Genomic DNA, 14,414 nt, shown 5'->3' on the forward strand with positions numbered 1-14,414 from the left:
GAATCAGATTCAGGGCCTTGCACTTGCCGCAGGTGCTTGTACCACTGAGCTATACCCCCGGCCCTATGTCATGTATTCTTTTATTTTTTTTTTTTGGTTTTTCTCCAGTACCAGGAACTGAACTCACGACCTTGCGCTTGCCAGGCAGGCCCTTTGCCACTGAGCTAAATCCCCAGCCCAAGCTATACCAGTTTTCATTAGCAATATCTATAGTTTTTCTTGTTCTCTCAGAAATATTTGCAAATTGCTTTTTTAGAGGTTGAGAACAGAAAGTAGGCTGGAGTGAAAGATATAACATGAATAAATGGATACTAAATTTTACAAAGACAGCAGGAAGAAATTCTGGGATATCATTGAACATTGTTGTGACTATATATAACAATGATGCACTATACTTTTCAAAAACCTAGAGAAAGAAATCTGAATGATTTCATCATAAAGAAGTGATACATATTAGATGGGCTAAATATGTTTGACATAATCATTAGGTAAGGTATACATGTACTGAAGATTATAGGTTATCTCACTAATATATAAATATTTATGTTTTTAAGTATTGTTTAAAATTAAAACATCTCAGATTATCTTTCAAAATTTTTATGTTGTTAATTGTTATATCTAGCTGTTCCCCTAAAATCTTATATGCTCTGTGGTGGTGAGATGATTGGACCATAGGGAGAAGGATATTCATGAAATTTACAGTTAGATGTGGTTTGACAGGTGAAGCCTGGCCGACAAAGAGGGTCACTAGGGGTGTGCCCTGGAAGTATCTATATGCCTCTCTCCTCCCTTTATCTCTCTCTCTCTTATTCATGTTACTATGTGATAAGCAGTTTCCTCCACCATGCCACTATGCAATTCCCTTTTGCCATACCTTTCTGCATTTGAGCCAGTGGACTACAGACTGAAACCTATACAGATTGTGAGTCAAAACAAACCTTTCCTCTTTAAAATGTGAGTGTGAAGTATTGAGTCTGTGGGAAGAGAATGTAACTACAATAGATTTTGGTCTTTTTTTCCTCAGTACCATGCTGTTTTTACCACAGTAGCTCTGTAGTATAATTTCAAGACAGGTAATGTTATGTGTCCTGCCTTGCCTTTCCAGCCCAGAAATGTTTTTTCTATTCCAGGTTTCTTCTGGCTCCAAATTAATTTTAGGAGTATTTTTTCTAGTCCTGTGAGCTATGCTAATGCTATTTTGACTGAGATTGCATCAATTATGTACAACAGTTTTGGCAATGTGGCTATTTTCAATATGCTGTTTCTTCCTACCCGGTAGCAAGTGATATATTTCCATTTTCTCATATCCTCTTCAATTTCCTTTTTCAGGGTACTGTAATTTTCAATGCAGAAATATTTCCTTTCCTTTGTTAGATTGATTCCTAGGTATTTCATTTTTTGTATGTTATTGTGAAAGATGTTTCTCTAATTTCTCTCATTGAGTTTGATATTTAATAATAAATAATTGATTAAATAGTAATTGATTATTACTAAACAGTAACAATAATATTATTGATTTTTGAGTGTTGATTTTGTGTCCAGGTACACTATGAATATGGTTATTAGATCTACACATCATTTGGAGGAGTTTTTAGAATCTTGTATGTAGAGTTCCATGTTATCTACAAATAATAATGATTTAATTTCTTCTTTTCCTATCTTTATTCCTTTTATTTCTTTCTCTTGTCTAATTGTTCTGGCTAATGTTTTCAGAACTATACTAAATAGGAGTGGTGATAGTGGACACCCTTTTTTTGTTTCTGACTTTAGTGTAAGCTTACAGTTTTTGATCATTTCGTATGATATTGGCGATTGATTTGTCATAGATGTCTTTTGTCAGATTGAGATAAAAACGATCTATTCTGATGGTTTTTTTCTAAAATAACCTTGTAGGGTTTTTAACATGCTTGAGTATTGGACTTTGTCAAATACTTTTTCTGTATCTATTGAGATGACTATATGATTTTTGTTCTTGTCTCTATTGATATGGTGTATTGCATTTATTGATCTGTATCTGTTGAACCACCCCTGCATCCCTGATGTGAATCCTACTTGGTCATAGTGTATAATCTTCTTCATGATTTGCTGTATTGTATTTGGCAGTATGTTATTAACAATTTTTGCATCTATGTTCATTAAGGAAATTGGCCTGTAGTTCTCTTTTTCTGGGTGGATCCTTTAGTTTTGGGATCAGAATTTCATTTGCTTCCAGGAATGAGTTTTGGAGCATTATTTCACTATCAATTTCATTAAAGAGTTTGAGGATTAGTGGTATTAGATCTTCTCTTTCCATTTTATGATATCCTCCAAATTTCTTGTAAAATTCAGCAATGAATCCATAAGGACCTGAAATTTTCTTTATTGATAAGTTTTTATAGACATTTTCAATTTCATTGCTATTGGGTTCAATAGCAAATTGCGTTCAATTTCATTGCTATTGGGTTATTTAGAATTTTTATATTTTCTTGATTCAGTTTTGCAAATTCATATATATATAGGAATCTTTTCATCTATTCTGTTTTCTAACATATTAGAGTAAAAGTTTGAAAGTAGGTATTGATGATCTTCTGTCTTTCTGCAGGATCTATTGTGATTTTGCACTTTTCATTCCTAATAGCACAAATATGAGTCTTTACTTTTTTTGGTAAGTTTGGCTAAGTTTTTATCAATTTTATTTACTCTTTCAAACAACTCTTTAATTGATTCTTTGTGTTGTTTTCTTAGGCTCAACTGCATTAATTTCTGCTCTGATCTTTATAGTTTCTTCCCTTGTACACCTGTGGGCTTGACTTGTTTTTCTTTATCTAAATATTTAAGGTCCAACATTTCATTGTTTATTTGAGTTCATCCTATTTTCTTGATATGAAAAGTGATCACTATAAATTTTCCTCTCAGGACTGCCTTTACTGGACCCCATAAATTCTAGTCCCAGGATCAATGGAATGGATCAGGAGATTCAGAAACATCTCCAAACATACTTAGCCACCTTAAACAAAGGGATCAAACATCCTCACTGGAAGAAACATAGCCTCTTAAATAAATGGTGCTTAAAAAACTGGCTGTCGGTCTGGGGATTTAGCTCAGCAGCACAGTGCCTGCCTGGCAAGTGCAAGGTCATGAGTTCAATTCCTGGCACCAGAAAAAAAAAAAAAAAAAAACAGAAAAAATTAAAAATTAAAAAATAAAAAAAACCCTGGCTGTCTACATGCCAAAGAACAAAACTAGACCCATGTTTCTTCGCAGGCACTAAGCTAAAATAAAAATCAATCATCTAAATATTACAACAGAAATCTGCTGGAAGGTAGAATAGACAGAATTCTTAAGGTCACAGGCCTAGGCAAAGACTTCATTAACAAAACCCTGATTGAATAGGAAATACTACAAAGAACCAACAACCGGGATCTCATATTATTGAAAAGCTTTTGCATAGCAAAAGAAATCATCAACAGAGTGAAAAGACAACCTATAGAGTGGGAAAAATGTTAGCCATGTTTTCCCCAGACAAAGGACTAATATGTAGACTATATAAAGAACTAAAAATTATCAGACTCACCAAATTCGGAGACTCGTTTTAAAAAATGGGCATCTGAGATGAATACACACTTCTGAGAAAAAGGAAAAGTGGCAAATAAATATATGAAAAAAAATTCAATATCACTTTACATTTGAGAAATGCCAACTAAACCAGTGTCGAGGTTCCACTGTACTCCAGAAAAAATGGTTATTATGAATAAAAGAACCAATAACAAATGTTGGAGGGCCCTGGTGGGGAAGGAACCCTTCTCCACTGTTTGTGTGAGTGTAAAATGGTGAATCCACTGCGGAAATAAGTGTAGTTATTCCTAAAAACTATTACTAGAGGTTCCATTTGACCCAGCTATTTCCTTCTTGATATCTTCCTGAAAGAATTTAAAGCATCATGCCACAGTGATATATGTACACCCATGTTTAAAGCAGCACATTTTGTAATAGCTAAATCTTGCACCAAGATAAATAGCTTTAGCTTGACTAGATAAAAAACATGCAATTTTTTTAATATGATGGAGTATTACTCAGAAGGATAAACTTGAGACATTTACAGCTAAATGGATGAACCTTGAGACCATAATCCTAAGTGAAACAAATTGGACACTTATGTATAAATATCACATTATCTCTCTGGTCTGAGAAATTGAAAGTGTAAATAAGAATCAAAATGTACAATAGACATTGTGAAATACAAAGTAATGGTTCACAAGGAAATGGAACGAGGAAAATGGGAGGGGGAAAAGTAAGGATAGGAAAAGAGAAAAAATGAGAAAATGAAGATAAAATGGAAACAAAGTTTTGTAAATAAGGAAGAGAAGAGGGCAGAATGGGAAAAAAAGAATCAAGATGCATGATGTACAGGTACAAATTACTTATAATGAATATGATCATTATATATATATCTACACTGTAACGATAAACTCAATTAGTTTTTGTTAAAGACAGATTTTGGTACCAGAGAAGAGAAGTTGTTTCAGTGACTTTCTGACCACGTGGCTCAGAGACTTTTGGAACTGGTTTGCAGCAAAGGTTTGGAAAGTTTCAGAGATGCCAGTTGGAGAAGCAGTATTAGAATTCTGTGTTAGCTGATCTTGTTGGAAGTTTCTGATCGTAGCTCAGAAGACCAGAATACTTGTAGACATGCAGTCAGTGAAGATAAATCTCAGGACAATTCAGGTGGGAACAAGGACTACATTGTCAGTTGGACTCCAGGTCATATGTGTTATGCTTTGGTCTTAAATTTGTCTACATTATCCTAATGTGCTGAGACTTTGCAGGATATTGAGATTAAATTTGGTAGACTAATTAATCTCATGGAAGAAATTTCAAGGCCACCAAACATTCAGGCTGTGTTTTCAGTGCAGTTAGGGCCACTGAGCCACTTCTACATTGAGAATGAAAGGAACCTGCTCAGCAGAATGGTTTAAAACTTTGGAGTTTGCATAGCAATAGAACCCCAGGTATAGTCGAGGCCTGGAAAGATGGAGCAGAGGAGAGCTTGTTTGCTGAAAATATTGCATTAAAATGAAGCCAAGTGCTTGGAACAGGACAATAGAAACAAAATGTTAAGGGAATATGAAAAATCAAAAAAGCTCCAAGTTATACTGGATGAAATTTGCAATGGTGAAATACCTTGTTTTGAGAAGAGGCATTCTATGAAGAAGGGTTGTCTAGGAAACTGATTCCTTGAGATTCAGTTGACAGTGCTCCATCCTGTACACAGTTGGAGATCTCAGCAACCAACAAGAAAATGCAAAGCAGCTCAGCTACTGGCAGCACACCATGGCATCAGCCACTCACACAGTGCTTTTCTTGAAAATACATAATGTAAGAGTTTGGAGTCAGGGAAGGTTCAAAGCCCAGAAAGGCCAAGCACTGTGCCTCTGAGAGGGCAGTATTGAAAGTTGTAAGAGTAAACTGAAAAGTGCACTGGAGACATCAGGATGTTGGAGAACCCAGGATTATGGAATATCTGAGGAAAGCTGCAATTTCTGAGCAAAACTGACTCAAGGGAGAAGCCATGAGGACTGCAACAACTGGCAGTGCCATATGAGCAGGGCTGCCCAAGTCATTTGGAGTTTACATCACACCAGAGTTTGCCCAGGGTGCTGGACATGGAAGTATGGGATTTATTTATTTATTTTTTTGTTTGTTTTTTGTTTTTTCTCCGGTACCGGGAACCGAACTCACGACCTTGCACTTGCCAGGCAGGCGCTTTGCCGCTGAGCTAAATTCCCAGCCCCCAGAAGTATGGGATTTAATGTTTGCGTTTTAGATTTTGATCTTGTTTTGGTCTTATTGTTTTCTATCTCCTTACCTCTCCCTTTTGAAAAAGGTGTATTTATCCTCTGTCATTGTACATTGGAAGTGTATAAATTTCTTTTCATTTGTACAGGGTCTCACAGTTAAAGAGTTTGCCTTCAATCTCTAAGGAGGCTTTGGACTTTGACTTCTCAGTAATGCTGAAACTCTTAGAATATTAGCACATCTTAAGTGGACTAAATGTAGTTTGTGTAAGAGATGTGCATAGGTCTTCTGAGGGACAGCAGAGCCCAAATATTACAGTTTATATGTCGATGTCCACACAAAAGCCTCACATGGTCAGAGGTAGGGATTTCAGGAGGTGAATGGATTATGGGGGTGTCTAGTTGATTTGCGGCTGGAGGGTGGGGTCTGAGCTGAACGTGACTCACTCTTGCTTCCCTGCTCCTCTTTGATCTCTCTGTGATTCCTGCCCCAAATGCTATGAACTCTTTCTCCTCTGCCATGCCCCTCTGGCATATTACCATGTTGCCCTGCCTTGGAAAAAACCAACTAAAGACAGAAACCTCTACCAACTGTGAACCAAAATATATTTTTCCTCTATAGAGTTCTAGATGTCGGATATTGCATTTCAGCAACGAGAAAGTAATTAAGACATATTCCAGTTACATGGTGTAATTATGTACACTACTATATAGTGCATATTTAAATTAACTATACTAACAAATAATTATTTTCTCAGTTTCTCTAGCTACATGTTAAATGCTCAAGAGATATGTGGGACTGTAGGGACTATAATGGACACCTTAATAGAAAATGTTCATCTTTATAAAAGCTTTATTAGCTAGTGTAGAATTCGTGTGAAGGAAGGGTACACTTGAGTTCAGAGACCAGCAAGCCATTCTATTCTTTTCATTCACTTTTATGATGCTGAAACTGAATATGTGACACCTGCAACTTAAAGAAGGAGAACTTTATTTAGCTTTCAGCTTCAGAGGGTTTAATGTATGGCTGACCAGCTGCCAGATGCAAATGGCACGGTGCTAAAGCCTGGTGGAGGATAGCTGACCGTGCCACGGCAGCCAAGAAGCACAAAGAGGGAGAAGAGCCAGAAAGAGAGGAAAGAGATAAAACCCAAACACGTCTTTCCATGTCCATGACCCACCTCTTCCAGCTGGGCCTCAGCTCCTAACAGCGCATCCTGCTAGAAATTCATTGATGAGTTAATCCACAGATGAACAAACTTTCTGCAGACATTTTAGCTCTGAAACTTAACATTACTCAGCTGAGGGGGCTCAGCATTGCCTATCGTTGCTCCTGTAACTCACTCCTAGCAGATGCCAACTCTGGATGCCCAAACAGGGAGTGTATGTTAAGTTTGGAGCTGATGTAACCACATTTCCTTTGCATATTCATTTTTGTATCACAATATAGGTGAATGGACAGAAATTAATGAAGGGTCCCCATTCCTCATGGGAGAGCTATGTACTTCTTCCACACACTGAAAGAAATGTAAGAAAGAGAATCCTACATTTCTTCATGATATTTTGATTTATATCAGATGATCAGATTAATAATCAAGTGTGATGAGACTGCACTAGAGTTAAAATATTTTCTCAGCTTCAGGTAGCTATTCATAAAATAGCAGAGAAAAATTGAATTCCTATGTTAAAGGAGGAAAACAAAAAAAGACCAACACATGTCATGTGAACTCACCTTAAATTCAAAATATCTATATTCCTATTTGAACTGAGGAGATTTATGGAACAGTCTTTATATCATATCCAAAGAAATGTGGCATACACTAAGATTTGAATATCCCTAAGCCCAAGCTATTCCAACAATTTTAAACATAATATTATATATAAAATAATATCATAAAACAGTAAACTAACAATAAACATTAGAAAAGAATTATAGTAAGTCACATCAATTGAAAACCAACAAATTAGACAATGGGGTTATTATGCAAACTTGAAAATCACTACATTTAACATATTCAAGAACAATAGATACAGAGAATTATAGTAGATAAGTGATATCTATACAAAACAAAAAAATGAGAATTCTAAACCTAGCAGATCTAATAACAATACAAAAACCCAAGGGATGGCAACAAATATATTCCAGACAAAGATGAAGAAATAATTTGCTAACCTGAGGGTTATGAAAAAAGTCTGCTCTGAAGTTTTGAGAGATCATCAACAACAAAAATAATGAAAAATAAGACCAAAAATCAGAAGAGATTAAGTGAAAGGTAGCTTTAAAAAATGTCTACATGTTAGTCAGTCATGGTTGAAAGGAAATCAAGGGATGATAAAGTGCCTACTTAAACTATTAAAAATTTACTGGCAAAAATATATTATTGTCGGGCTGGGGATTTAGCTCAGCGGCAAAGCGCCTGCCTGGCAAGTGCAAGGTCGTGAGTTCGGTTCCTGGTACCGGAGAAAAACCAAAAAAAAAAAAGAGAAAAAAAAAATATATTATTGTCAGTAAAAATTATTTATCAGTGTATAGGTGAAATGAGACTATTTTTATTTATTTATTTATTTTTTATTTTTTAATTTTATTTTTATTTTTTGGTTTTTCTCCGGTACCGGGAACCGAACTCACGACCTTGTGCTTGCCAAGCAGGCGGTTTTGCCGCTGAGCTAAATCCCCAGCCCCCTATATTTATTTATTGGCAATACAAAAAATTTAACATCAACGAGTAAACAGTCAATACTACAAAGTGGAGAAAATATATATTTTTCAAAATATAGGGGAAAAAGGCAACCAGACATAACAAACCTGGAAGCTCAAAGTGTTTTTGCAATTGACAAATCATTTTAGAGTTAAAAAAATACAACTGACTAATTGGAGACGAAGTGACCTAAATAACATGAACTTGCTCATGGAAGGACAGGGAGACAGCGAGCACTATGCTTTTCACAACCAATAAACCAGTTGGAAAAAACTACATAAAACATCCTCGAGGAAATGAAGATCTGCTGGCAGCATCATTCATTAATTTATGGGAAAATATTTGCCAAGTAAGGAGTTCCATAATGCAAGATTATAGAGAAATTGCCAAGTGAAAAATAATAACGTGTTAGCAACTTTTGGTGAAATTCAGGAATAATTATCAAAATCAGGAAAGAGAAAATCACTAGCCTGTAAAAATTAAAAAAGAAGAAAAATCTTTGTGTGGAAATGAAAACTTCTCAAAACTCCATGTATAACTTTTAAAAGCTTTATTTCATTTTTGATTTGCGAAAATGAACAAATACTGAAGTAGAGTGACTATAATAAAAAGTTGCATGCTTTTAATGGTTATAAAGCTTATAAACAATAGAAAATTATCCTATATGCCCTTGCAATTACTTAGCAAGTCTACTTTTAAAATATGACACAATATTTACTTATAGATTATTGTTACAAGATTGTACATTATTCAAACATTAATACCAATACCCCAGGAACATTGGCATATGGCATAAAATAGATGCAGTTAATGGAATTAAAAAGTTTTTATTTTTGTCTATTTTGAAACTTTTAATAATGTTTTTATAAAAGCATGTGCTGCATACTTAATTTGGGAACAGTGGGAAATAAAAGCTTCAATGTAATATTATCAAATACTACCATAAATCCTTAGACATTCATCATATAGCATGTCATTATTAGGTTATTAGGTTTAAACATATAGCAATAAAAAGTTTAAAATATGATAGTCGATACAATTAATATCATTAAAATGGAGAAAACATTGTTAAAAATCTTAAATGTACACTTTAAAATGAGCCATAAATGAGCTATATCATAAAAATGATATAGCTAACAGCAAAATACCAGAGAATCAGCTCAGGATCTGATGGCATCAGTGGTTAAAACATTTAATTAGTTAATCATTTAAAGCAGATGCTAAAATAGCTCACATAATATTGTTTGCATTAATGTAGTATAAACAGCATCACACACAATAATCACTCAATAGCAGTCAATGTTGAATAAGATGACCCCAGAGGATTATGCTCATTAATAGGAAGCACGCTACTTATCACTAAAGCACCAGAATTAGTACAGTCCGGAGCTCATATAAACACTCCACAAATATTTGTAAATGTCAATACTAAAGAGCACTCAAAAGTTAATAATTTGAAATGGTAAGAGGTGAGATATACTTGTCATACAGACATCATTCAAAATATCTGGACATGGTTAGCAAAATGAAGTTTGTGCAAAGGTCTGAAAACTATTAAATTTTTTTTCCAGCTTTCCATCCTTATTTCCTGCAAGTTATTCAGTGTTGATTGAATCAATAGCAGGCACAGCATATGACTCTATGAGCTCAGCCTCTGAGCAGCCTAGAAGCGGGCATGAGGATAGCCTATGAGAGAATAAGTTAATTTTGCATTGTTCCAAATTCCAGTGCCAAAACAGGTTACTGTTATACAAGAAGTAAAGCTAAATAAAACTGGATTAGGAAATTTTCTCTCTCCTGATTTGAAGGTGTTTTTGTAAATGTCAAATGCCTTTTCCATAAAGTATGTATTCTAGGATTTCCAGTGAGTGCCTCAAATAGTGGGTACTGCTAAACTTAATATGATTATGATTTTTTCTTCTGTGCATAAATACCTGTGATGATTTAGGCACAGTAAAAGATTAATAATGATATGTAATATAATAATTATAGCAACATACTGTACTAAAACCATTATGAATATATTATGTCTCTATATCAAAATATATCATTGTGTGGAACATTCAGCAACTTTAGTTTGTTTTCTTTTTTGAGAACTCTTATTTGTTTAACGACAAAATAAAAACTTAAAAAAGTTTTTTTCTGGTACATCTGTATTGCTAATATTACTGCTCTTGTGTTATGGCAGCTACTAACTAAAATAATGTTCACTTAAACACAACCACTGTGATATCAGGACAGTCTATCTTTTAATCCAGACCACTACTAAGTCACTGCAGAGTAGGCAACATATACAGCGTGGATACTGTCTAACCAAAGGGATGTTCCTGTCCCATGTTACACAGAGCAGAATGATCCACGATTCTACTTCAATACTCAAAGTTTAAAGTTTTTGGAAAGCTTATTTCTGGCATACTGCATTTCATTAGATTTCAGTTGACCATGAGTAACCAAAACTTTCGAACATGGAACTGAAAATAAAGTGGTCATATAAAATATGTGAAGATATTTAGTATAGAATTTAGCTTTAAATATAAACTAATTTTTACATTGTATAGTTTGTTAAAATTTTCATTGTTGGTTATGTATTAAAATACAGTTATGCCCCAGTTACATTTTTCCCAGAAATCACTTGTTCTATGTGAACTATATAGTTATTTTTTTGCATCATTTCATCTGAGTTTTAATTAGTCTCTATGAATCCATTGCATAGATGTGGAAATCTTCCAAAGGGTATTTTATTACTTATGCTTCAAGGTTTACTTAAAATAATACTGTCTCATTTATGTGTCTTACATATTAAAAATTGCAAAAAACTTCTCACTTGATTTTATATTATATATTGTTTAGGACTTGGATGTTTAAATTTAAATTTATATATGATCTTTTTCTTTCCAATGATGTAGTTTTTTAAAATGTAGATCTTGTATGTCTGTTAATGTTTCCCTCCTTTTATCTTTAAAATAAAAAAATAAAATAAAATAAAATGTAGATCTTTTTTCATTTTCAGGGCTAGAAATAAAACCAATAGTTGTGCACATGCTGTGTGACTGCTGTACCTTTCTAAAGGGGATTCTGTTCAAATCATACTGATGATTATTATTTTAGAAAAAGCAAGATAAGTTTTGAGATTTATTTTTGAGGGTTTGGGGCAAGAAGTGTTTAAGTGATAGGAACAGTAGGTGAAAAAATGTTGACTACTTGTGAATTGGAGCTAAATCCAAGGAATATTTTTACTATTCCAGTGGTCTAGTTTATGTCATCTTAATAATATCTCTGTAGATGAACTACAGGTTATTGTACCTCTATACTCTATAACACAGGTTTTTTACTGGACCATGTTAGATTTGGGGACCTCATGTGTTATTCTTTGTTATACTATGTAAACCCATTTATAAAACTGGCTTATCAGGCTGCCAGTTTTGAATAGGGCCTAGATTAACATAAGGTTATGTAGCAACCTCAGACTTTAATGCAATATATCTTCATTTATGCAGGTAACCAGTGTATCCAGCGGTACTGGGCATGTCTGTGTGGATAGGGATAGAATCCCTATCCTATAAGTAGTTCAGCACAGACCACTATATTTCTAGATCAAGGCTCCTTTTTATGTAACAAAACATAACTTTATGAATGAAAAGTAAATTGTAATATTTAAGGTAAAACATCTTCCAAAAGCGCACCAAGGTATGTACAGCCAGCAGCAGTACATCATGAGCCCAGTGCTGTGAGATACACCAAATCACAGGACCAAGGAACTAGAGTAGCAAGCCATTGTACACATAAAGTGAAAAGTGAGATATTAGAAGCTGGGTTTAAGTGGGAGCCTGTAGTATGAACAAGTACCATGAATCTGAGCAGTATTGTGGAAATCATAATGTATAGGCCTCCCAAAATTTCCACAGCGACTTCATGCATTGAAAATCTACACTACAAAATGGTGGAAGCTTTGGGAAAGAAGAAAATGTTCTATGACTCTTTAAGTACAACCTATCAGTCGCTACTGCAGAATGCCTAAGCTGCCAGGAACAGAGATTGATATACAGGCTTCAAAATTACATGATTATTTTTTGGCAGTATAGCCATATACTTACCATCAAAATGATTTGATTGGATCTCCCTCCTCATAGAAGGAACATTTAGTTTATTATTGAAATGTAAATACTTCTCAAAACTAAATCTCTGTGAGTCGGGGATATAGCTAAGCAGCACAAGAACCTGCCTGGAAAGTGCAAGGTCCTGAGTTCAGTTCCCAGTACAAAAAAAAAGAAATATATGCATTCATATGTAGTTATCCAATCATTTATTTACATATAAATTTATAGATGCATAGATATAAACAAATATAAATATATTTAAAGAGACAGAAAAAGATACACAGAAAATGTTGTTTCTTTTTCCTTTTTGTATGGTTTTTCTCTACTATTATCACCCCAAGCGCTACATAGGCATAAAATTCTATATGTGGCAAGTACACCTTTTTACATTCAATGTGGCAGGACTATTGACTGTGGTACTCACTGTTAATTAGTATGCAACTAATCTCTGGAACTTGATGGGCTGACAGCATGGTTAGGTCATTTATTGGAAGTTCAGTGGTGTCACTGAATTATTAACTAATGCATTGCATTGATGGACACTATTTGCTAAGATTTAAAACATTTATTGAACCAAGAGGTAATATACAGTCCTAACTTTTCAATAGTCAGAGCACATATTTTTGAAAACTAAGGCATTTGCTTGACTCGTTTGCCATCATTCCCAATGGTCCATCTGATTAATGCATACCTTCAGTCTCTGAAACACGTAAGTTTTCAAATTTTAGATTTCAGTTCCAAGGAGAAAAAAATCAAATCAAATAGCAAGTCCTGATAGCAAGCTAGGCTGGGTCCCAAACTGTGACTTTATCTTATTGAATGTAAAAATTTTACAGAGCACCACAAGAAATGGGGCAATTGAATATTTTCTCCATACTTTGTTCTTTCCTGAAAAAAAAAAATAAAAATACCTAACATTAAGTTTGTTTCTACTTCTATCAGCCCCTAATCTCACACCAAATTCTTGATTTCTTGTATTCTTCCTTACAAATAATATACAAATACCCCAAACAATAATTAATCTCCTTTCCATGCCCCTCTATCTTTTTATAGAGATGTGTTATGATCACCCACTGTGTGGAGTATTTTTTATTGTGAAAGTATTAAAAGCCCAACTGATTTATATTAGTATTTCAATTGATCTTTGGATGAGTTGGCTTGAGAGCTTCCAGTGGACTTAGGGATTTGCCCTCCTCAAATAACATAGAACAACAATCTTATGAGCTAACGTGCCTTAGGCTTCTTATGACTCCATTGTTACCTAATTCATTGAGTTTATTAGTGGGTGTTCCTGTTGCTGTACTTGTAGCAAATGACATAGAAACAGAGGTTTAAATTCATAATGAAAATTATATTCAGAATTTGCAGGATTGGCAGGGTTTAGCAAAAATCTATTCTACTTCGAATTAGCTGAACTCGATCAAAAACTTGGGGATTATGAAAACTTTTTAAAAACGTTTGTAGGAAGTAGCCCTGAGCCCTCATATTTTGTTGCTCAATCTTGAACTCAAACTTGGGGAAGGGGGCTGGGGATTTAGCTTAGTGGCACAGCACCTGCCTGGCAAGCGGAAGGTCATGAGTTCGATTCCCAGTACCAGAAAAAAACAAAACAGTCTTGGGGAAGAAGGGAGAATTAATTGATCTAAAAATTTCGAATAGGGGCTGGGGATTTAGCTCAGTGGCAAAAGCGCCTGCCTGGCAAGCGCAAGGTCGTGAGTTTGGTTCCCGGTACCGGAGAAAAACCAAAAAAAAAAACAATTTGTGATAAATAGAACTGGAATTAACATATTGGCAAGCCAAGCTGATTGTTTTGTGGCCCAGTGAATTAGTAAATGATAGCAAGT

This window comes from Chinchilla lanigera, unplaced genomic scaffold (genome assembly GCF_000276665.1).
Source record: "Chinchilla lanigera isolate Chin_1 unplaced genomic scaffold, ChiLan1.0 scaffold00005, whole genome shotgun sequence".
NCBI classification, from domain to species: Eukaryota; Metazoa; Chordata; class Mammalia; order Rodentia; family Chinchillidae; genus Chinchilla; species Chinchilla lanigera.